This window comes from Haemorhous mexicanus, chromosome 12 (assembly GCF_027477595.1).
Source record: "Haemorhous mexicanus isolate bHaeMex1 chromosome 12, bHaeMex1.pri, whole genome shotgun sequence".
Lineage (NCBI taxonomy): Eukaryota > Metazoa > Chordata > Aves > Passeriformes > Fringillidae > Haemorhous > Haemorhous mexicanus.
The window spans coordinates 7,532,503-7,557,992 of NC_082352.1; positions in this window are offsets into that span (position 1 = coordinate 7,532,503).

Sequence of the window (25,490 nt, forward strand, 5' to 3'; positions counted from 1 at the left end):
GAGTCTGGGGAGATCCACTTCCAGCAGGATTAGAAGTGGGAATTTGTCCTATATTTAAAGGCCATGATCCCCAAAGATCTTTCCTTTGAGTGGCATTCAAGACTTTTGAAAAGTTGATTCATTGGAGAGTCCTCAAACAAGCAAAATCTGCTGATTAGGGAGCCTAGAGCTCTGCTCATAACACCCCTGCTAGGGATGGTGTGATCAGTCAAAGGTACTCATACAACAGGATATTTGTTTGCACACTGTCAGGCACAGCCAGGCAGCTTCTCCATGTGGACTGGATGGGAAAGCATCTGATCCTCCCAAAAGTAAGGATTGCTGAGCAGTCCCAGGGTAGTCACACATCTACACACTGAAGAAGAATCAACATAAGACTGAAATTAGGTTCACTTTCACACTTTGCCAGTCAGATCGTGGGTAGTTTGTGCTGCAGAGAAATGCTGACTGGCAAGAACAAACTCATTATTAAAACAAGAAAAATGTAGCCGATGTTTTGGGTGTTTTGGTTTTGTTTTAAAACAGAATTTTTGTTGTTTTTTTCTTAACCCTAGACATTTTAGTTCTGCCCATTTGCATAGGTAATATTGCCATCATATTTATTCACACTGCTCATAAAAGAGCACATCACAAAAGTGCCTGGAAAATAAAACTCCAATGAGAAGGGACCCATCAAGTTTAAATGGAGGTTTATATTGCAGCATTATGAGGCAGAGGCTTGCACATTTGCAGCTCCCATGGCAGAAAGTGAAACTCTAAACAATTAAAGCAGCACAGACATCCTGCCCTAAAGGACTGTAAGCATTTAAAAAAGCAGCCATGACCTCTCTTTACTGGGCCTGTTTTCTATTTAATTTACAGTCTTTATTAGCCAAGAAAATCTTGGCTGGATCTTAGTCAAAGTGATGAATATACAAGCATTTTGATCTGCAATTTGGGGCACTTCAAAGTATTCTTTACTTTATGATCATTTGTAATCAAGGTCAGAGCTCTGGTGGTAATTTAGATAGCACCTACACATATTTATAATATAAAAATTGCTTTGCAGTAGCATGCATAGTGTCCTTTCTATTTTTGCTCACAGTAAGATTGGAGTTGCAAATGCTCAGGCTATCCAAAAGTTACTCCTACAAGTTTCTGTAAGCAGTTCCATGCCTAGGTTTCTTCTATTTAGTACCCACAATGACACACAAAATTTGAGCTTATATGTGTGACAAAAAAAATTGTTTGTTTTCAGTGGTTTATTTATTGAACTATAAGCACTACTAACTTTGTAGGGAGAAAAAGTAAACCAAAAAAGACATAAAATGTTTAAAGAGGAGTTTTTGTTCTTTTTGTCATCTATTTTTCTCACTTTTCCATATACTTTACTCATGCCCTAAGGTACAGCAATCTCAGAAATGTTTCCCTTTTTTAAGTGCAGGGGCTCTCATGCCAGCAGTGCCTTGCAAAACCAAAACTAAAGCTGTGATCAGTGTTTTAGCACCATCATCTCAGGTTCTAGGCCCGATTTTTTTTCCAGCTATTGTGTCTTTCTACATATTTCTCTCTAGATTTCTGCTTGCTGGGACAAACCATCTGATTTTGGTGCTTCATGTCTGACCTTTTGACAAGCACAACCCAAAACTGAAGCCCAGCTCTGAGTCCCAGTTTCTCCAGCCTTGGCAGGCACACACCTTGCCCATTCTCTCTGACTGCACTGCAGGGGTGCATTTTCAATGTTCATATTTTATCATGTCCCTCTTCCACTGTGCACCCTTTTATCAGCTCCTTCTTTCCTCCTGTAGCCAAAAACATCCTATGGATATTTTAATCCTCACTTAGGCTCTCCCAAGACTGTTTTCCCCTATCACACCCACGAGGTACTGACAGATCACTGTGTGTCCATCACTCACCACAGATTTTTGTTTGAAATGTTGATTTATTAAATTTTGGGCTGTAGTCATTTTGTTTTCTTCTGCAAAGGTCCACTCCTATAAGAATCTACCAAGCTACTACACTTGCCCTTCTTCACATCCTCCCTTAAAACTCTCCTCTGCTGTGACACCTTAAAAAAATGATAGTGGTTAAGCAGCTGATGTGCTGTGACTGCATAGTGATCATAATTATCTCCCAGTTACCTTGTCATTTCTGCCCCTCTCCCCATCTGTTTGCTGTCACTTGTCTTTTGCCTGGATCAAAGACTCTTTGGGGTACAGCCCCTGCCTGGAATTCCTCTGCATTTGGATACAGTCCTGAGAGAAGCATCTGGGGTTCTAGGCACTACTGCAGTGCACAGAAATAAAAAAATCACTGTTCCTAAAGTAAAATCATCTGCATTTTTATATGCATAAATTATAGCCACATCCTGTAATCCGTTTTTTAGGCTAAACAATTGATTCCATGGGATTTGAGCCAGGGCAGGAGCTGGCCTATAGTCTTTACTCTAAACAAGCAACATAACATATTATTAATCACCCTAAATAGAGACTATCACATTCAGTGTTGCAATCCTTCCTGTGGATAAAATAAATACCTTTCCAGAAACCTTATGACTTTTCTCATTTACACTAGGCCAGGCTGCTCTTATGAAAACTATTGTTCTGCAGGGAAAAACAAGATTGCAGTGACTGCCTGGTTGTATTCCCTTTATGTTGATTGCTTGGAAGTTGACAGAGGGTGGTGAATACCCAGCAGAGTCAGTTGTTGGCCACCCTGTCTCTAAATGCAAGGGGTCTAGAGGCAGTTCTTCCTTCCCATTCAAAGTTTTTATCTCCCACCAGGACAACACAAAACTTCTGAGGGGCTGTTGTTTTGAATGTTATTCTGAATTTTGTCAATATCCTCAAGTAGATCTTCATCCATACTGCAACCACAGCCTGGAAGCTGCTGCTCATAATTCACCAGTTTGGGGAATCAGTTTGGCCAGGAGAGGAGCTGGTGATGAAGCTCAAGCTCTTTGTACTTGCCTGCATCAGAACTGCTGGTGGGAGAGGTGGTTCTAGGGGCCACTGTCTCCTGTGCAGCTCCTGAGGAAGGACAGCTGTGTGCTTCCTCCTGTGCAGCTTGGAAGAGCTGCAAAGGAGAGGAAAGCCAAAGCCAAAAATAAAAACATGCGCAAAAGCCACGAGTAAAACCTGCCAGATTCAGGGAGCTGCTGTACTGCTGGAGAGCAGCCAGAAATCTGTGGAAGTCCCCTTTTAATGCAGTGGCTTGGTTGCAATTGCTCCCCCCACAGCCCACCCCTTCCTTCCCCAGGTGAATCTTGTCTTACATGTATAAGACAGACTGCAAAAAGCACACCCTTTTTCCCCCCACAGTATAAGGTTTGTTTTAGAGGTTTTCTGCCTGAAAATGTTTTTCTCCTCGTCTCTTGCAAATTTTGGGGCTTCCTAAGTTGCTGATGTGTGAAAGTGAGACAAGTCTCAACATACTCAGTAAATCCAGTATATGCTTACCTTCCACTCAAATTGATTGTTATTCTAACAAAGTGTTAATCTTAAATAAATGTTCATAGATCAGGTTGCTTTCCACTTTCTGCCAATGTTTGGGTCCTTAGATGCTGGGCTGTAAATGAACCATGCAGATAAGACCTCGTGTTAAATATCTAGGACTCCTTTATAAAGGGAAGGAGGCAGGAAGGATAAGGATCTCCTTGCTTCAGGCTCTAAGACAGCTATTGACTTTCTAGCACTGGCAAGGAACCTTCTGAGGCATTTTCTGTTTGCCATCATCAGGAACAAGGTGCTGAATTAGGAGCACACTTGAACCTGGTCTGATTCAAACCCCCCATTTCCCCTGGCATAAGGAAACTGCTCATAGCAAAATTAGTCCAGTGGAATATGGAAAGAGAAGTAAATTCCTGGTTCCTCCCCAGCCTCTTACAAAAGGATATGGCATGTTTTCTCTAGAAAAGGGATTTTGGGTTTGTGGCTTTGGTTTTCTTTTTCCCTCAAAGGACGTAGGAATTGCATAATTTTATACTGAATTCAGCTTTTACTGAACTTTCAGTAATTAGTCTCTATATACATATATTGCAGGGCTTCTTTAGTCAATTCTTTCTGTATTATTGGGGAGAAATTTATCTCAGTATTTTGGGTGGAATATTGTGGTAGATCTAAAAATTGCCTGTTCTTCCTATCTGGGAAAAAGCATGCAGTGCTTTATCTACTCAGTAAAACTTCATATTTATTTTAGATAATTTAGGCTCTAATTATACAAAAGTGATGTGAGAAAGATACACAGAATCTGACCCAGAATTATGACTAGAAAATAATAATATCATCCTAATTAAAAACCATATAAGAGTTTGTTATCCAGCCTCGAATTCCTGACAGACTTGTATGCTCAAATAATCACAGCATTTGCAGGCTAAAGATTTTGTAAAAGTTTCATGAAAAAAAAAAAAATCCCTAATGAATTCTCAGTGTTTTTTAATATTGTGCCTCTTCAACAACAATGATGGCTTTTGGGGACTCTTGCTCACTTATGGGACATGTGGGTCATTCGAAAGCTTGAATATTCATTATGAGATGAGCTGGAACTGGGTATGCAATATGTTTGGTAGAAAACTAAATTTTATGTAAATTCTACAGTGATGTTTTCTGGCTCAGTTAGAATCCATTCTACTGTTTATCTTTCTACTAATAATGGTCTCTTGGGCTTCTTTTTAAGCCTCTCTGTATACTTTTTTTATTTTATTATTTTAAAAGGAAAGATGAAGATCCAAAGAAAACAATTTTTAAAGATAGAAATAGAAACACTAGGTAAAAGGAATTAGCAATGCAATCTCTGCATATATTATGTGGAAATCTACTGCAAAATTGCAGCTTGGAATTTTATTCCTAGGAAATTAACTGTTTCATGTTTGAGCAGCATTTCTGCTCTGATTCCCCATTTTTTCAAAGCCCCTTTGGATCTGCTTTTTTCATCTATTTCTGGATATTTTTGTAATATTTATTAAAATATTCCTTCTCCAGAATGATAAATCCAGTTGTCTGGAAGAAATAAAATCTGTGGCACAGCTCTGAAATGAGAATTAACCTTGATTACTACAGTAATTTACTAATCAAAACTGGAGACCTGCTAATCAAGCCTGAATTACCAGCTGCTTGATTTTTATAGTGACATAACCAAAACTGAACATTTGGTAAACAAGGATCTTATTTATGAGGGGGAAAAATTGGCATATGGCCATATTCATCTTAATATATTTCTCACTATATTGTTGTGATTTCCTTATCAGCTGATGTACTTCTAACTTAAGCCATCCACCTAACCCCAAAATGACGAGCCCTGAATTTTTGATTAGCCTGGAACTGGAGTCAGAGTAGCCAATTTCACATCTGAAGAGGTTTTCTGATCTACCTGTTGTTTTTGGACCCGGGGAGGAGAATGGCTGATCCATCACAGCAGTGAGTTACAGGGCTGGGCAGGGAGCACCTTGGAATGAAGGGAGCAGAGCGCTGGCAGCAGCAGGGAGAGGAGGGCAGGAGTGCAGTGAGGAGACAGCTGGGAGAAGCTGCAGGAGGAAATGCAAAGAGGGACAAGCCCAGGGGAGATGTGACACTGAATCACCCAGGGAGGGCCTGCAGAGGAACCCCCAGCCCAGCCCTTGGGAGAGAGCATCCCTCGTGTAAATGGACTAAGTACCAATTACTGCAGCTTGTCTGAGTGGCTGGGGTTGTGGAAGTATTCAGCTGGTTTCCTTAAGTGTAACTAATTTCATGGTTTTAATGTTTTTTGTTTTTTTTTTTTCCGGTCTGATTTCTGTTCATTTTTTCAGCTCCCAGATGGCATCCTGTATCCACCGACACAGAAAATAATTTCCCAGTATTTTCCTTAATGAATGACCTATTATGAACAAGCAGGAAAAACCCATATTGTGCAATTCTTCCACAGGAAAACTGATCATTAATATAAATGGAGAGAAGCCCCCAAAATGGGAATCTTTTTTGTTGTTTGAGCTGTGTAGGGTATTTTATTAAGGTGGCTTGTATGGGTTTTTTTTTTTTTTTTTAATGTCTTGTTCAATTGATATTGTCATGGGTAATTGTGCTGTTAAAAAGGTAAAGAACAGAAACACAAAAAGATTTTTTCTAGAATAATGTTTACAGCACGAAATTCTCAGCTAGTCAGGCTCTTTCCCTTTCTCTGCTTGTTACTTTAGACCTAATCCCCCATTCTCTCAATTCTTAGCATAGAAAATATATACTAAAGCTGATGCTGCTTCCATTTTTTCACCACCTTATCTCACAAACCTGAAATAATATTTTTCCCTATAAGTCTTAATGTACTTGCACCTAACAGGAATGGAGGGGCACAGGGATGAATTAAAATGTGTTCTGTGGTTTACAGCCTGCCTAAACCTCGAAGAACAGCAGTTTGTGTTTAGACATGGTCTTGCAAAGCTTCCAGGGGACACAGCTCAGCAGGGGTCAGGCTCTCCTGCACCAAGAACAGCCCAAATCAGAGCAGCAAAATCCTGCTGGGATCCACAGACCAACAGAGGGGTTTTAAGAACTGGGAAAACCACAAGATAAAACAGAGTGCTATTCCTAATATTGTGTAGTCATGGCAGGAGGGACATCCATGAGGATAAAAATTCCAGATTTCAGGAATGGATTCTCAGGCAGTGATTTAGAACATTTAAAGGCCAAGGAAACAAGAGAGAAATAAGTAGCTTAGAGTTAAGCAAGGGGGGATTTTTCCCCCTGACCACTGGAACAGGAGGACTCTGCTCCACTCCAGTTCACATCCCTGTTCCTCCCTAAGGCCACAGCTGTTCCCCCAGAAACTTTCCATCAGAAGTGCTCAGCATTGCCTCACCTGTTTAGGAGGACCTCCCTCCACCATCAAAACATCAGATGCCCAAAAATCCACCTGGGAATCTGGATCATTTCAGGCTGCACTAGGACATAACACAGAGGACATGAAGTCACTGAGGAAGGAGTAATTGCAAGGAGGGACTGATGGGTATGGAGGAAGGCCAGCAAGAAAGTACAAAACAACAAAAGTGGTGGCAGAAAAACTGGGGAGAGGAAGAGAAAATGGTAAAGTGACACCATAATGCTTGACTGGCTCTTAAGCAAGGGAAAATTATTAAAGCATTCATTTATTCTGTTTCAGCCAAAGGAAAAAAAATAGGGCATAAAAAGAGAAGGAGAAAAAAAAGTGCAGAATGTAGAACATGTGAAGAAAAAAGCAAGCAAGGGAAGAGGAAATGAAGAGAGAGGAGAAACAAGTGCTGGAAGTAGAGGAGTGGAGGGTGGGGGAGGAGGCAGCACAATGAGATCTGATGAACAGGGCTTTTAGGTAAGTGAATTTTATTTGTATGTGTCATTTCCTACTTTTTATTGCGTTTCTTTGGCAACCATCCCACAGTTCCATAACCCATGGGTGGGTGGGAGGAGGTGGCTAAGAGGGCAAAATGGTAGTTTTTGGCAGAATATTGACATGCCTTGAGTCAGGTCATTACTTGTGGTTGTCATTAGACAAATAGTGAAAGTGGGCTAATGGGGCAGGTGTTTATGAATCCTCCAGGCCAGAGAAGGCTCAGTTTTCACAACCTGACTCACACAGAAAGGGAGAGGCCCAAATTATTCAATGCAGTGAAAGCAAAGGCGAGCGGTGCTTTCAGCCCTGCAGAGGCCACAGGGACCCATTTCAGATTTACAGGATGGTTCTGTCAGGTTGCTTCAGCCTCTCAGCCCCTTTGGAGGGTGGGCACTGCATAGGCTTCTGTATTGGGGGCTTCCTTTCTTGCAATCATTGGGTGGAAATACTTTTCTGTAGTGCAAAATGAGACCCTGACACACAAATCCATGGCAAAATATGACTTTCATAAAAAATGTTCTGAGCTCCATCTTTTCTGGGTGCTTTTGTTTCTTTCTGCCCTCTGTTTGACTCTTTACAGGCTTTTCCCCCTAATTATCTTGAATTTCAAATGGAAACATTTCTAAAACATACAGTGTCAAATAAAATGAGTGCAGATTTTTGAAGACTTTAGAACACACGCAGTAGCTGCCACCCTGAGTCAGAAAAAATATCCAGTGCTTTCCCTCTGAGAGTGAGAAGAGCAAATGTCTGGGGAAAAAGTGTATGAACTCTGATATATCTCTCATGCAGAGCAATCCTTCTTCCCCTGTGTGCTCCTGCCCTCTGAGGATCAGTGTCAGAGACATTTTGATTTGGAGGCTGGATCTTGATCATCATGTTTAGTAGCTAGTGATGGATTTCATTTGCATGATTTCATGTAATCCCTTTTATGGTCCATTTACACTTTTGACCTCCACACCATCCTGTGGCCATGAGTTCTGTAATTTCATTACGCACTGTGAGGATAAAATACTTCTTTTGTTTGTTTTAAGACTGATGCCTGGTCATTTAATAGAGGCTCCTAGTCCCTGCATTTGTGGGAACTGTTAAATGATGTCTCTTTATGTTAGAAATCGGGTTTTTGAAATAAAAAAACCTCTTTTAATTTTAAAGCCTTGTGATCAGGCAAGATCCTCCTTCTCTTGTGACTCCTTCCATGAAAAAAAGGAAAAATTCCAACTGCAACCTGATGAAATTAAAATTAATTAAAGCAAAAGTAGTTTTACAATGTTCATGCTGCACAGATAAGTAGCCTTAGTCTTATTTTATATGTCCTATATGTTTTCCATCTGTGTCACATCACAGTGCTGGTTGCAGTCCTGTGAGATGTGGAACAGCCCATTTGAAGGCCATTCTCTGTGGCACAACTGTTAAACCACAAGCACAGTAATGGGAGAATATGTTCACTGAGTTCTCTGCAACAGCAAGAGGGGGAAAGGTTTGGAAAGTCCATTTAAAAAATAGGAGTAGGCTCTGTACAAGACAGCTGAGCGTGGTCAGACAGCACCCTGCAGTGGGGTGGGCTAGGGTGGGAACTTGGCAGTTTGCATTTTCTTGCAGCTGTGGTTGTCCAGCACCCTCTGTGCAGCATCCCCAGCCCTCTGCTTTGTGCACCATTCCAGTCAGATTGCTGAGGAGAGAGACAAAGGACAGATTCCAGGAGAAAACCCAAACTGCTCTGGAAATGCACTGCGTGTGGCAGCGTTTGGAACAGCGGTGAGAGGTTAAAAAAAGAGTTTGACTCTGACCCAAGAATCAAAATTAATGTCAGAGAATTTAATGCAACACAAGGTGTGATGGAACAAAGACTGTTGGGGGGGGGGTCTCATTTTGTTCAGTTATGACGAGCATTGTTCAGCACTTTAAAAGAAACAGCATTGTAATGGTTTTCACTAAATTGTATGAAGAAACAGGATAACTTTAGCAAATATCACAAAACATGTCACAAATCAATTGTATTGAAAATATATTAGGTTTCTTTAAAAGACAAGATCAGAAAAGGAAGCAGCACAAGCAGGAGGAGAGACAGCACACAAAGATTTACTTCTGAGTGCTACAAAATATTGAACTAAAAATAACATTAAAGATGAAATTTGCAATGAATCTCAAGCTGCTAAATTCCCAAAGGCTGGGTCTGCCAAAGGCTCTGTTGGTTTCCTCTGTTCTTTTCTGTCTTTATTTAAATATTTTATACAGTTGTCTATGTTCATGTGTAGTGCGAACTGTCATTTATATTTCAGTCCACTCTAAAATGGATCTTAGACTGTCTCAAGCTGTGCACTGCAGCCAGGAGTTTGGAGCTGAGAGGTAAGTTGAAGTGGTAGGGACAAATGAAGACTGATATTTAATGTAGTTTTTGTGTACTTATATTTTGCTGTCATGTATTTTGCCTTAAAACTGATTTGTAATTTTCTGCATTTTGTGATATTATGTGATAGATGTGATGCAAGTGGGATTTCCATTTAGCAAATACATTGATGCATTTTTGAGTCGGAGTGGTTGAATTCTGAATTTTGACCTTAGGCTTTCATTTCTAGCAGTAACAACATGCAAGTTTAAATCTGCAGTCTTAAATGCTTCTCTTTGTGCTTTGGACTTGCTGAGGTAACCTTTTTAAAACAAGACAGTCTTAAGCTTATTTTAGATTCACCTGTGTGATAGGCCCACGGGGTGCTGAGTGTCCTCTCCACTGTCTTAGGGATAGAGGGCACACCTTTCCCAGGAAAACTGGGACTTACTGCAGAGCTGGATCCACCCTGGGAGAGACTCTCCCACCGTTCTGGTGCTGGGGGAGGAAGCAGAGGGAGCTGTTCCATCCCCACACAGACAAATTGCACATCCAGAGCTCCCTAATTGCTGCCTGCAGGGGCTGGGAACCCCGGCTGGGCTGGGCACTGCCAGCAGGGCAGGGGTGCCACCGACCCTGCCCATCCCTGTGGGAGGAAGGCTCCTCTGGGGCTGCTGCTGCTGCTGCTGCTGCTGCTGCATCCCCACCTGAGCTCAGGCCTGCTGCTGATGCACTCTGCTGTCTGTTAGATTTGCTAAGAAAGGTTCAGATATATTAAGGTGGGGTTTTGCACTTGTTCTACACAAATTTAGTAAGGTTGGACTCTGTCAGCTGGTATAAAAGAAAGAATCCTTAAGAAATGATGTTGCTTTCTTCCTTCCAAACAGTAAATCATACAGAATAAAAAGTTTAAATAATGGCTATTAGATTAGGAAGTCTAAGAAGCTTTTACTACTTGGGAGCTTTGACTATTAAAAATTGATAAATTGCCATTGAAATACAAGCAGCTCTGCAATATGATAGATCAAAGTTCATTTTTTTCCCTAATGCAGAGTTCAGATGAGCAGGCTTACTTTTTGCTCATCTTCACTGCAGATCAAAAACATTCCTTTCTTTTTATTTGAGTGATCAATTTACTAGAAGAGCCCAATGTATATGTTGTGACTGCAGTAAAATTCTTATTCACAAGCTTTTAAGTAGTAATCCAGCTTGCTGGCATTATGCAAACCTCAGGACATCTCAGCACTGCTGCCCAAAGCAGATAGTGTGTCTCCTCCACATAACACAGGTGCAAATTAATTAGTTATAGCTCGTCAAGTGATATTTCTTAAAATATTTTGACCACATCATTAAAAAGCTAACTCTTCTCAGTAGTGCTTCTACATCAAGTTAGAAGAAAGACTTCAGAATGTTGTGTTTCAGTGGACAGTATTCCAAAGAAGGTACTCAAACCACTGAAATGTAAACCTTGGAAAGACTCTTTGCTAGTGGCTTTTTAGAAATCTATTAATTGCATGTCAGTGTCGCTATATGAGTTTTTCTTTTTTGTGTATCAAATATCTCTTGTTACTTTCTAAGCATCTATAAATCCACTCTGTGGCAATTTGTATTTTTTTAAAAACCTTTTAAATTAAGTAACACAAAAATATGTAATGAACATGCAACATTAAACACTTTCAAGGGCAGCAAATATGATCACATCCTTCAGAAAATATTTCTAAAATGTGTGATTTCCAACCCACTAACTTACTTGAAAGTTGTGTAAAAGCTGCAGTTGATAACAAGGTCTTGTGTATCTGGATCTTTGGGTAAACACTGTCTGCCAGCATAGCTGGAGGAGACAGACATTTCCATTTTTAAGATAGTTCTGTAAAGAAAATCCTTCTGTGGGTGTCCACGCTTGGCAGCTGATCTCAGGTCTGACACAGTGTGCACACACTGCCACAGCTCTCATCATCCCAGGAGGAGGAAAACCCTGCATGTGGCCCCAGAAAGGTTCAATCCTGCAAAGCACTTAAGCACAAAATTAGTTTTAAACTTAAGGGACAATATATAAGTTAAATGCAGACTTTGCTAAAAGATGCAGGATGAAATGCATATTCCAGAAGGAGGGATACAACGAGTGAAAATAAATGGTATGGGAAAGCATCTATATAGATAACTGGGCAGGTAATGAAGGGATGCTTCAATTTCAGTGCAAGGAAAACTTAAATTTACTGCATTTTATTTCACATTAATCCTTCAGTCGTCTACCACAGTTTGTGTCTGGCCATGAAATTTTCATCTGTGTGGTGTTATTCTTTGGCACGTAAAGATCTACAGTCTCTGAGCCTGATTTGGCTCATCTTGGTGTTGATGACAGAAATTCCAATTTTGCTCTCAAAGGGCATGATTGAACCAGTTAGCATTTATTTCAGCCTTGCAGAAGGACATATTGCTTCTTTTACATGTAAAGTGTGCCAAAATAAAATTAAGAGACTTGATGAACCTTGCATGGTAAGTCAGAGGCTCACAGCCATAGAAGTAAGGATTCCTTCCTTCCTGACTCTCACTTCCTTGTTTTATACTGTACTTTTGGTAATGTGTCTGCATTCCCACAGCAATATTCTTCTGGCACAGGATAATGCAATAGCTTTGAAATATGCTTTTCATGTGATGTGTGAAAACATAAAATCTATAGATGTGCAGTATACATGGATAAAAGAATTCATATTACAATATGTAGCTACAAGCATAATAAATGGAAATTGATGAAAAGGGAATCTTTCTACTGCTGGGATTTAAAGAATTAGACAAATGTGTGTAGTTCAAATAAGACAGAATTTCTGCTTCTTGTCACAGGAAGAGCGATGAACATGTATCAGAAGGGAAAATCAGCTGCTGCTTGGTAAGTACCCTATGATTTTGTTTGACTGCTGCCTTTTGGGCCTTACCAAGTCCTGTACTTACTGTGCTGATCAGGCTGCTGACTCCTTTTTTGTGATTACATCACTCAAAAAGACAGTCTTTCTTAGAGAAACTAAAACTGTGCCAATGCAATACCATCTCTTCAGAAATACTTTTATTAATTCATTTACAGTGCAAGCTGGAGCTAAATCAGTTTATTGATGGAGACAATTCTTGGTCCAGTCTTTTCATGCTGGAGGCAGAAGAGGTTCCTAGAGCAGTGGCACTACTTTAGTTCTGCTGGGCAGTCATTGGATAGTGCAATATTAGGTGAAGCAAATCTTTTGATCTCTATATTCAGGCTAAGTGTTTTAATTCTTATTTTTGTTATCGTTTTAGGAGTGGTAGCAGTAGTAATAGAGCAGAGGGATTATTGGCAGTGCTTGTATCCAAAGAGCTCATTAAAGGACAGCACTCTGGAGAGGATGCCCTCTCTGTCTGGAATCAGCAGGACACAGGAGCTATGTCCCATATGATGAATAACAAAAGAAAGGGTAGTTTACATTCTTTGATACATTTCTGCTCGATTAACCCCCAGTGGGATTTTTACCCCTCCAGTCACATTTTTTTGTTCCTCTAATCTTCTTTTGTATTTGCTCACTGACCCCAAGCATGTATTTGACTTGTGACCCTATTTCTGTTAATAAAATACAGGCCATCTGACCAGCATTCACACCACTCCACTACAAGGTGATGATTACCTCATTGTAAGTGCTGGGAGTTTGCAGCTCACAGGGTGAGCCTGGTGGATGGGTGGCCTGAAGATAAGATCAGATAAGATAACCAATGAAGGCAGCAGAAGCAGATCTGAGCTGAGCCTTCAGAACCAAACTGCAGAACTCCTTCAAAATACCCAATTCTATCCAGAGAACTCCTAATGTATTGTTCAGCTATTAATTAGTTGATAATGTTTAGGGGATTATGGCATGACAAAAAACAATTATAGCTATAATGTGGAAGTTTTCAATATCTGTATGGGTGGTAGCTTACAAAATCAAAATTATCCCATTTCCTTTTTGGGTTATCAATTATAATTATATGCCTCATGAAAAAAAAATACATCAGCACTCAGTGGCAGTAATTTCAGTATAGTGTTTTGAGGCTAAATTAATGCTGGAAAGTATAGGTGATCTCTTTCTAAACAAAGTAATATTTGTTTTTAAAGCACCAGCAAAAATGGGGGGTGGTTTTTTTCTAAGAAAAGGCATAGTAATGATCTTATTTATGCTTTCAACAAATCCTTAGAGCATGAGTCTTATGAGAGGCACTGTTAATTGTGTGTTACATGAAAAAATCATGCCAAAGCCATTTATCAGATATGTAATCTGTGTCTCTGTTTTGTGACAGGAAGCCATTATTTCCCCTGAAAAAACAAATCTGTTAAATTTGAACTATTAGATTACAGCAGGGTTAGGGCTGCTTCTGTGCTGTAGAGTCACATCAGGGTCACAGCCCAGTTCTAGAGATGTACTGCAAGAGCTTCATATCTGATTAAGACAAAAAACTGATAAAAATGTAATGCAGACTAACAATATGGAATTATCTGATGCAGTTTGGGGGGATAGGGGCAGGGGGTATAACATCATTCAGTTTATTTGCATATGTTTGTTCTTTCTGCTGAAATCAATCTCTTTGAAGGAAGCAAGAAAACTTTAGAAAAAGAAAATATTATTAATGCTGGTAAGAGAACACAGAAGAAAATCTTTAGCAAACATTTCTTTTCCAGTGTTGATTATCATTCTGTCTAATGTTTATTTTCATAGTTTTCTTTGATCCAAACACAAATAACAATAAAGTTAGCTTCATTTCTTTGAACTAACAAAACTATACTGTGGCCAAATTTGGAACAAATTTTTAAGTGGCGTTTTTGTTTTTCTTCAAAGCCACATATGAGATTTCTAGAGTAGATATTTGCATAACTCACACCCTCTCCTGCAAAGGAATGTTTCTATGGCTAGCAGTGATTTACCTGCTCTGGCCCCCCCCTGCCTCTCCTGGAGGGCTGAGGGCTCTGGGCACCTGGGCACACACTGGGTGCCAGTGCAGGGAGCACCCAGGGCTTGGGCCAGGGCTCACCCCCTGCCCTGTGGAGTAGCTGCAGTTTGTAGGGACTGACTGTGGCTCTGTGGGGCTGGCCAGAATGTGTCATTCCACCCCCCCTGCATCCCTGTCCCAGCCTCCACCCCAGCCAGAGGCAGAGAAGCAGCAGAGCCCTGCCCATGGGCACCTCAGCTCAAGGGGAGCCCCAGGCTCAGGTTCTACCTTCACCAGCTGCTCCCACCAGACTCTGACAGATGACTGTGTGCTGTAGACTTGGAAACAACCACATTCCTAATGTAAATATTGTGCAATTGCAAAATATGTACTGCAGTGTTTACCACAGTGCTCGAAAGCAGGCCTGCCTTGCTGGGGGTGTTCTAGTCTGTGCATATTTAAAAACTCTGCCAAATCACAGATCTGCTCAGGAGACCTGGCAGCACCTGCTGAGGCAATGGTGAAGAGTCTATATCTGTGATGGGAAGCATCTCTGCCACCCTCAGATTAGAGCCAGCATGTATTCTGGCTGTTCTGTGCAGCTCTCCTGCATGCAAATACTGGCCCTGAAAGTGGTGGAAGTTATGGAAAAAACCCACAAGGTCCAACCTCAGTCAATCAGCTACAGAAGAGCCATTTGCTGGATAAACTCAATGCTTTAAGTTTTCTCAGGACATGATACAGAAACATGAGAGATGCTCAGGTTCTCTAAAACTCACTGGTTTTTGATCTCCCATCACATCCCTGTGTTTGTCTCACTGCTTAGCCTGGCTGAACAAGGGCATCCAGTCCAATGATTGATTGCCTCTGTGAGCAGATCCAAATTTCATTCTTAAATCAGCCAGCATGTGGTTGATGACAGGGACAAAGCCAGCCCTCATCACTCCCTAAGCAAATCATCTTCCTCTTTACTGTAAATTCCACCAAATTAAGATTTCACCGTTGAAAGAAGTGTCAGAATTCCCACCAGGTTCACATGGATTTGAATTTGGCCATTGACTTCTAGGTGCAAATGGCTTCTTAAAGGGTTGCTTTTAAATAAATAGGTGTTTAAGTGCTTCAAGAGATTATAAAAGTAATAGCAAATGCAAATAACATGACTTCAGGTATTGCTAAAAAGTGTCATTTAAAAATGGGTGGTTTTAAGGTTAATTCAGAACTAATCCCAGTGACTGCAGGTGACTCACACTTGAGCAAGAATGAAAATTTAGGTTTTGAACTATGCAGAAAGGTTCTGGCTGAACCTTTTAAATTTCTTTGTGAAGGGAGAGAGGTGAGGTGGGCGTGTTAGTTGGGAGTTTTGGGGTTTTTAATACTTATAAAAAATGCCAAATAGAAAACAGTTGCTAACTTCTGTAGTTTGCTCCAGTCAATATAAAGTACTTCTGGTCCTAGAGGAGGGAGTTCTGAAATGGTACCTAAAGGTCCTGCCTGAATGTGCAGAGCCCTTGCCTTTAAAGTATCATCTCCACTAAAAGAACAACCAAAAAACTTAGTTTCATTTTTTTTTCTTTCTGACACCACGAAAACAGGAGTAAGGGAGCTGACACTTCAGTTGTGCAGTTCACTCCATATGAATATAGTGAGCAATGTGGGACTGAAAACACTTCACACATCCTGGCTGTTTCCTCAATTGCTGGCACAGGTAGCAAAGGTACAAAGCCCAGAATGAGTCCTCAACACCATCCACTGAAGATGTCCCAAGGAACGAAGCTAGAGAAGCCAGAGAGCTTCAGGACACCCATCTCTTGATGGAAGAGTGTGAATCAGCTCACTTCCAAAGTTCATTAGCTTTACATTCTTACTGAGTTTCAAGTAAAAAATTCACAGAAGAGCTCTTGCCCTTTCTTGCTGTGGAAGAAAACAGGACTTTGGCATGGAGAAGCAGAGTCCCCTGCATTCTGCCATCCCTGAGGTTGTGTGGCTGCTTGGACAATTCAGAGCTAAGCACAACATCGTGCTCAGTGCTCTTCCTTCCTCTCTTTTTGAAAAAAAAAAATGTTTCTACCCTGAATTTCTGCAAAGATGAACAGAAAACCTTGCAGCTGGGTGTAGAAACATCTGCCTGAGTCTGCAGAAGCCTGAAACAGCAGCAGTGAGGGGTTTAATGCTTGGAAATTCAAGAGGAGGTTGGCTATGCCAGAGCCAAAAACTCAGCATGTGTTACAGCTCAAAATAAATGGGAGTCCATGTACAAATAAATAGTGTACAGCTTGCTGGAGTGGTGGCTCCATTTTGGAGGGGTTGTGTTTGGTTTTTAATATTCAGCTACGTCATATTTACTGTTCTATTATTCCTTTATTCAATTAAAATATTTGCAGTTATTGTTAGAAGAAGCTTTGCCACTGATGGCCCAGGCTGAGGTGGGTGCAAAGCTTTTGTGGTGCCTGGCAAAGGATGTGAGGGGGTTCCTGGCCCAGCTAATTGATGTAGAATATTTCTGTCTTGAAAATTGCTCTTCAAAATGTAGCACCACTGTGCTCTTCACATCTAGGGACTGAAACAGGAGTTGTGCCTCAAAACCCTTGTGTTGTATGGTCCCATGGTGATTCCTCTTCCTTTATCTCCAGTAATTTTCCTGTGCTGAGTCTGGTCTCTCCCTTCTGCTCAGCAGGGGTGGGTTTGTTCTTTTTCTTTGCTCTGTTAATTTTCTCATAACTACTATCTACCATATTCACATAACAACCACTATCAAGCTCCTAAAACAGTTTCAAGTGTATGAAATCCCCCATTTTAGAACAATAAGGAAAGAGTTTTACTAAATAAATACATAAAGCTTCTCTTAGATCATGCAATAAGGAAACTGAATTTAGAGCTAAAGTTCCCAGAACTTGGGAGGACAAAGGAGCAGTTTACTACAGAGCTTTTTCCCAACACCCAGAGCTTTGATAGTCCTTAGAGGAAATAATAAATCTTTCTCTTTGTCACTCTTCTCTTGGTTTCTTTTGTTGTTTAGGAATAGAAAAAATTAAAAGTGTAGGTACTACTTACAAGGCAGCTTCCTTGATGTTTCTGGTAGTCCAACCAAGGGACAAGACTGTGTGTATAGGAAGGGGAGATGAACAATTCACCCTGTAAAGGAATTAAAAATAAAAGTGGAAATCCATTGTAAGAAGAGTGGTGGGGATTATAGCTGCATGCTTTCACTAATGACTTTACAAACATTTAGCCAGAGATAACCCAGAAATCCAGTTGCACTTTATTTAATATTCAGATAAGGACCATTCACCTGCTGTTAAGCTACAACATCTACAATCATTCTTTGAATACTGATAATTATATGAAGCAGACTCCCCTAGAGGCTGGTAGTCTAGTCTGGATTCACCTGGAATACAAAGATGAATAATATTGCATATTGCATGCACCCAAGTAGTTGCAATTTATAGAAATGTCCATTTATACTCCTGAAAAAAAGATGTGTATTTCCCTAGAGGCACAGTGTATGGTGATAAAAACCTGTGTGTGGGGACAGTTTGGATTGTAACTCCTAGCAAGCCTGTTGATTAATTAATAAACAAATAAATCATTATATTTAGCCAGATAGCTCACTCTGAGCCCAGAAAAGAGAAAATGTTAAAAATGAATTTTGTGTGGCTCACCATAAGGAAGGGTTACTCAGAGGCACCAGAAACGAGTACGGGAAGTGGCATCCAAATGGCTCAGAGTCCGTGTGTGTGTACATTTTTAAAAGATGAGTAGCATTATGAATCTGCTCCCTTCTCCTCCTCCTTTCCTCCTCTTTCTCCCATCAGGTGCCTTGTCCTTGTTCTCCCCTCTCATTTGCTGATGGCTGATAACACCTTATCTCCACCAGGGAAGCAACCGGGAAGTTTGCTCCTTCCTCACAAGACTGAGGGTATAATTAGAACCACGCACCTGCTCAGTCCTCCAGTGACTCAGTTAGTCTACATCCATGTCAAAATCCATGCTGTGAGGGTAATTTGATCATCTCACTTACTTTTTTCATATGCTTTATATGAATAAACCACCAGAACAAGCCTCCGTTGAGTTGGTTCGGTTTAATCTCACAAATTTGTGTCAACTCTTTGTTGCCAGAAGAATTTTATCATTTGATCTCATGGTTACACTTTAGTAGACTTTAGTACATATTTTATTTCACTCTCCAGAATATTAAATTCCATTCTTGTGTCAAAATCATCTCTTTATTATTATCTATTTATATTTCTGTGATACTTGCAGACTTCAACTGAGATCAGAGTCTTGTTGTACAAGACAATACAGAAACAAGCAACAAAAGAATTCTGGTCACAAGAGCCTTGTAAGCTGAATAAAGGCTGGGAGAAAGGAAATATTGCCCCCATTTTACAGATGGGAAAGGGAAGCTCTGACAGTCTTTCTGTACAAGGCAGAGCAGTGTCATACAGTGATAGTGGAGAGTTCTGAAAAAGCAGCAAAGCCCAGAAACTATCCAAATTAAAGGTGGATTTAAACCCTAATATGCTGGCAAGCATCCATAGAAGTTCAAGTAAGTTATAGATGTACACTGGTTTCATTTGCACGCTCAGCATCCCGAGGCTCCCTTGGCCTTCTCCATCCCACTTTGTCTCCCAGACCTCCCTTCAGAGCCAGCTGACACCACTTTTTGATGCTGCCTTCTTCAGCTCATAAGAGTTTAGTTTGCCCCTGCTTCCTCTAGCATTTTGAAAAAAAAAAATGTACCTTGAGCCCTGTGATGCCACAGGGGTGTCAAATCTCTCTGACTGCAGCAGCTTCCAGGCTCAGCAGAGATACATCAAGGCTCTCTTAGACTCTCCTTCCCAACAAGTGAAGGGTAATGCAATCTTTTTGTCCTTGAACTGAGCCTGGAATCTCCTGCATTTGAATACTTTCCCTCTGCTGCTGCCAGAAGGCCCTGCAAGATCCCAGGAAAGCTGTAGCCAGCCCAGGATATTCACTCATGACCAAAGCAGCAGAGCAGCCCTTTGGTGTTCCCTGGAGACAGCAGAAAGGAGAGGAAATGGTAAGTTCACCATCTCCCTTTCAAAGATGACTAAATATAGGAGGGGAGCCTGCCAGGAAAGGGGGTGTGGGTGTAGCAGTGTGTACAAAAGTGCTTGTGCTCCCCTCAGATCTGCTGGGCTGGTGGTTGGCACTGCCCTGCTGAGCTCGGGGACACAGCTCCTGAGCTGAACTCCTCACCATCCCCACTGTGCCACTGCAGCACTGCCTTCTGACTAAATACCAGTTCAGACTAATTGTCAAGGATCAGATAACAGGAAAATATTTCTATTTGACAGTCTACTATTTTTCAATTGTTCCTCTGTTACATATCTAAGTAAACATTTGTTCCACTTATCATTTCTGAGCAAAAGACATGAATCATTTGACTAGTAAAACCACAACGACAGCTGTTGCTTATTAGAAACAGTCATCTTGTTCAAGGGCCTGCTATGGAGGAGTTCTTCAGGAAACTGTTTCTGCTTTTAGTGCTTTGCAGTGCAATGCAAGCAAAGTTGTAGAAATTAGGGCATTTTTGTTTCACTGATGCGATTGGCAAAACACCCAGGCACATACACACACATGGAACAATCATTACAGCTGAGCTACAAGCCCCCAAGAAACAGGAAAACACCCACTTAAGAATACTACTAATGATATAATACTTATGGTCTTTGTGGCTTTTATACAGAACTCTACATTATAGTGAAACAAAACTAGATTTAAGGGTCCCTTGGTAAGCAGGTTGTATGTTTGGGATTTTGGTGTTGGATACAATATTTATACCAGTCATTATGCATGTACTAGAAATATGTTTTGCCATTCATGGTTTTTCCAGCTCTCAGGAACAAATTACCCTTGGCTTCATAAAATCCCTGGAAGCCAGTCATCAGTGGTCACTACTACATTACTCTGGGAAAGGGTTTCTTGAGGCAGTGATTTAAAAAAAGAAGAATTTAAAAAATTCTGGTCAGAATAGAAAAAGCAGAGACAGCAGCAAAATACTTTTTAAATTAGTGGAAACAAAATAGGAGGAAAAAACCCCGGACCATGACAAAATCAAAAACAATTAAGTGAAACAGAGTCTGGTTAGACATGAGGATTTTTCCCTTCCTGGAGTGCTGGTTCAAAGGCATTATAGATCATACGGGCCAAAATCTGATTTTTTCTCTGACCTGTATGGAACAAAATTGTGTTAAACAGAGGCCTAAAGGCTGGGCATTTTATCAGACAAAATCACTGGAATGGTGTACCATGTATGATGCCCCTATTGTCAGCTTTGAAGGGAGAAGCCAAAGACTAAATGAGCATAGAGACTGTGCTGATCCCAGCAGAGCAGAGGGGAGGAACCTTGGCAGGGCAGTGGAGAGAGGCTACCAAGTAATCTGCTCAGGTAAATAGCAGAGTTTGTGCTTTGGGGCTGTTACTTAGATACCTTTCAAACATGTAAAATTAATTTTCAAACACTAAAGAAGAAATAGATTTAAAAAAAAATCATTTTAAAGGATTGTTGGAGTACAGCAAAAGAGTATGAAGGCAGAGCAGGAAAGCAGTGGAGAGAAGCGTGTCACTGAGGAGGAAAAGCTGAGGTTTATTATGGGGTAGAAATCTGCAAAACTGTCACCAATTCAATAATTGCATCCAAGTTTTCTGGAGATCATATCCTGCCCTTCATTCACCCTCACAACACTCACTGATGGGAGCCAGCACTTCACTGCAGCTGGGTATTTAGGAGTCATTTGTTCTGTGTAACATGCCTGTTCTTACTAATCTTAGTCAAGTAAGCAGTCCATCCTCATGTGTCATCCCACCAAGTCAAATGTGCTATTAGCATAAGTGATGATTACTTATCCCTGTGAGGTCCTGTGAGGTTGGGGCTCCCAGCAGCAGCTCACTTGACATGGCAGTCTTTCTATTGTAATTTAATAAAACGGGGCCCAATTCAGTTCAGAGGTGCCTTGAGGAATAAACTAGACTTAAATGGTGCTTAGGCCTTTGACTGGACCTCTGAAAAGCCTTTGTTCATTGAGTGAATGCTAATTAGTCAGAGGAGGGTTATTAAATTATAGACTCGGTTCTTTATCACTGCTCGGAGCACGGTACCTCTGCAAGTGCCTGAGCAAAAGAATGCAAATCTGAGCCCACACAGAGGGAAGTTAAGGCATGATTGCTTTCCTTAGTAAACACAGGGAGTGCAGAAATTTCATTAATAAGCAGGACAGAGAATCTGTACATGTCAGTGGGTAGATTTTGCTCCAGAAGAATGCAATGCACTAAAAAGGATGGAATAAGACACTGTGGAAAGCTGCATCTCCCAGCTGCACAGGGAAGGAAAAGGCCTGATCCAGAACCCAGCCAGTGGAAATCTGAGTTTGGTGAGCTCTGAATGAGACCCTCCCTGGGCAGGCACCCTCAGACAGCCTCGGCAGGGCAGTCCTGGAGGACTGTGTCAGTGACAGACTGTGTCACATCCATAAACTGACCAGTTACCCCAGTCAGATGCCCAGTGCAAGAAGGAATCAGTCAGTTCCTTTTCTGTGCCATGGCCCTGTCCTAGGGAACAGGAGCCTGATTGCTCCATGGATACATCAGGAAGACATTTCACTCATGCTAAGCACGTGGTTTTAGTGGGCTATGGGTATTTCTAACAGCTGACAGTCTTGCTTTGTACCTGTCTTTTTGCTTTTTCCCTAATTTCTGAGCAGCTCCCAGCCTCAGAATGGCTCCTGTGTTAGTTCTGAGCCTAGGCTGTGAGATCCTGCATCTTTCACAGCATTTACAGATTTTGTGAATACTGCAGCAATTCCTTGTGACCTTTGTGACCATCTCCTCAATCCATTGTTCTCCTGATTCCCAAAATGTAGTGGATGTAGGAAAACTTTAGATTATAATTTTCTAACCAACAAACTCTCAGCTCTGCTCTTTGCTACATGTGGTCTGCTAGAGTTAGAGAATGCATGAGTGGTCTTCTGTATGACCCCAAAACTGTTTGTTTTGTTTTGTTTTGTTTTGTTTTTGTTTTTTAAACCCCAGATCTTTGGGAAGGATTTAATTAGTGGTACAAAAAATATTGCCCAGCTGTTTGATACAGAGGGCTTGGCACAATAGATCACAAATGGTAGACTCATTCTAACATTTGATCTTTGCTTTGCTGGCTGTATCTGTTTAAACAACCTGCAGTTTGTATGCTGCTGCACTTCAGCTTTCCAGCCAGGTGTTTGTGAAGGATTGCATTTATTCAATTAGTACATAAATGCTTGCCAAATTATGTATACTCATGGCATATAGGCAGGTCAGTCCTGTACCATGACACATACAAAGTGCATTTAACACAATGTATCACTTGGAATTCCGGGGGAAAGACTAAAATCTGAGTATTGAATCAGATCTTCACTAGATTAACAAAAAAGGATCATCATTGTCAGTATCACTGACAAACAGTGCTAGAGAAAAATTGTTTTTTAGTTGTCTGGACGGAGTAAGTTTTTCTCATGTTAGATTTGTAAACAAGTTCAGACATTATCAGAGTTTTGAGGCTTTCACTGTCTCATGCCCTGGTACAGCCTAAGAACATGCCCACTCTTCAGCCAGCTGTAATCCATATGAAGTCAATAGGAGTTTCATGGGTGAAACTTAAAAACCTTTGGAAAAAGCTTGCTTCAGCAGATTTTAAAAGATTTCAAGATCTGTAGAGGTTCACCATCATGTTTAAAATAAGCATTTTTTATTTGCCAGCAATCCAAAGACCTGATTTTATTTTGATTTCCCCATTAGCCTGGCAGTTTAGCCAGTAGAACCCTTTTATTCCTCCCACTGGAGTAACAGAGAGAAATTAATTTGATTCTAGTGGATAGTTGTTGATTTCATTATCATATTATAGAAAATAAAGATTACAATTCCAAATGATTTTGCCTGCAGTCCACGCACTAACCATGTAAATGGCAATATGTGGAAAAGTTGACTACATCATAAAAAATTCACTTCCTGCAAGGATTTTGTTGAATTGGTTTCAAAAGACTCTGCTGTTTGGCATCTTTCCTGTACTGAAATTCTAGAAGGTAACTGCATTATGTGCATGTAAAACATGCAAAAGGAAACATTCCCTGAACTCTTTCTTTCTGCTCCCAAACCGAACTGTGGCTTAGAAAAGGTGCCTGAAATCAAAACTCTAAATAAACACGTGTGCATTGTAAGATAACCACTAATGGAAGGTGAAATGCTCTTCTCCTTCACTTGCTGGGGAGTGACAAAAATTCCATCTAATGCTAATTTAAATATTCTGCCAACAGTTGGGGATACTCTGCCCCTGCCAAAATAAATAAATAAATAAATAAATGCTTCCAACTCCAGAGCAAATGCCTGCAAGTCTATAGAAAACAAATTAGAAATGTGTTATTCTCAATGAAAAAAGTCTCCACAAGAGCCATAATTTTATTTTTTTAGTGCACAGAATAACATAAATCAAAAGAAGCAATAGTCTACCTTGTGTTTTGACTACTTTGACCCTCTTCAACCCCTGCCAATTTTTATCTCATTTTTGTTTAACTTTGTACATCAGAGTTTAATTTTAAACCTGGTCCTGAAGACAGTGATGTATAGGGTACATCAAGTATAGCTTAAATTACCCTCTCCCCAGTGATTTGAAGTTGAGGGGAGGGTCTTACTCTGCAGCAGGGTGGGAAAGAGAAATGGTCAGATGCTGCCCTTTGAACCTGACCACCCTCAGCTACAGAAACATTTATGCCAGAACATCATTTATTGATTTTATTATATTTTAGGATCTCTTAAAACTGTTGGTGAAGTTTGCCATATATTAATTTTTGACACATGCATATAAAACCAGAAATATGGGTTGAGCAGAAACTATAAATATAGACAACACTGCCCAATAAACTTACATCCTTTCACTTATAGGTTTCTATTTCGGCTGATCATTCCGAGCAGCCTGTCTTTGAAAATAAATATTACCCCTCTGATAAGCTAACCAATTTGAAGATTAAAGCTGCATTTGAGGATTAAACTTTTTCTTATTTGATTATTGTTGAGTCTTCTAGCAGTAGAGGATAAATATTAATAGAATGTTACAGCCCAATTCTGCCCACTTCACTCGTGTGAGCATTTCATACCATGAGACTGAAGGAATTATGTGGGATTTGGCCCTTAAACTCAGCTCTGACTGCTCTCTTTCCTCAGCCCACTAAGAACAAATCTCCCATGAAATGTTACATGCACCCAGCAAACTCCTGAACCCGGGGCTGCCACAGGAAGCCCTTGCTGATGGGTAGCTCTGAGAACTCACCCTCCAATTATGTACCACTGAGCTGGGAATGTGTTTTTATTGAGGAGAACAAAAACCACAAGAAGTGCTCTACAACAGACCACAGAATGGGTTTGGCACCTGTGCCTGCCGGAGCAGAAGTTTGGGAGTTGTGTTATCTGGTGGCCTGCTGACCCCAGGAGAGGGAGCTGACCTTGTCTTACACCAGGAGTCTATTGCTATGGCTCCCCCGGGAGCACAAACCAGCTGCAAACTGCTGCAATGATTAACCCTTATGTGCTGTAGATGTAACACCGAGTCATGGTAATAAAGCTTTCACTGCAGAACGGATCTCTGGCTTTGTAAATTGTTGCTCTTATCAGCTGCACTGGAGGATGTTATCCCTTTCCTGTGAAGCATGACTGCTGTGCTGCTCACTGGAAAGGAGGGCAGATCTATAGACTCGGTGATATTTATTCAATTGCTTTGAGAACAATGCAGGGAACACACTTTGTTTAGGCTAAAAATGCAGTGTGTGAAAACAAACAAACAAACAAAACCCCACCATGAAATACTCATACATATGAAACAATATATTAATTAAAATCCAGAATGCCTGTAGCAGATTTGAAGCTGGGAATGCCAGATTTG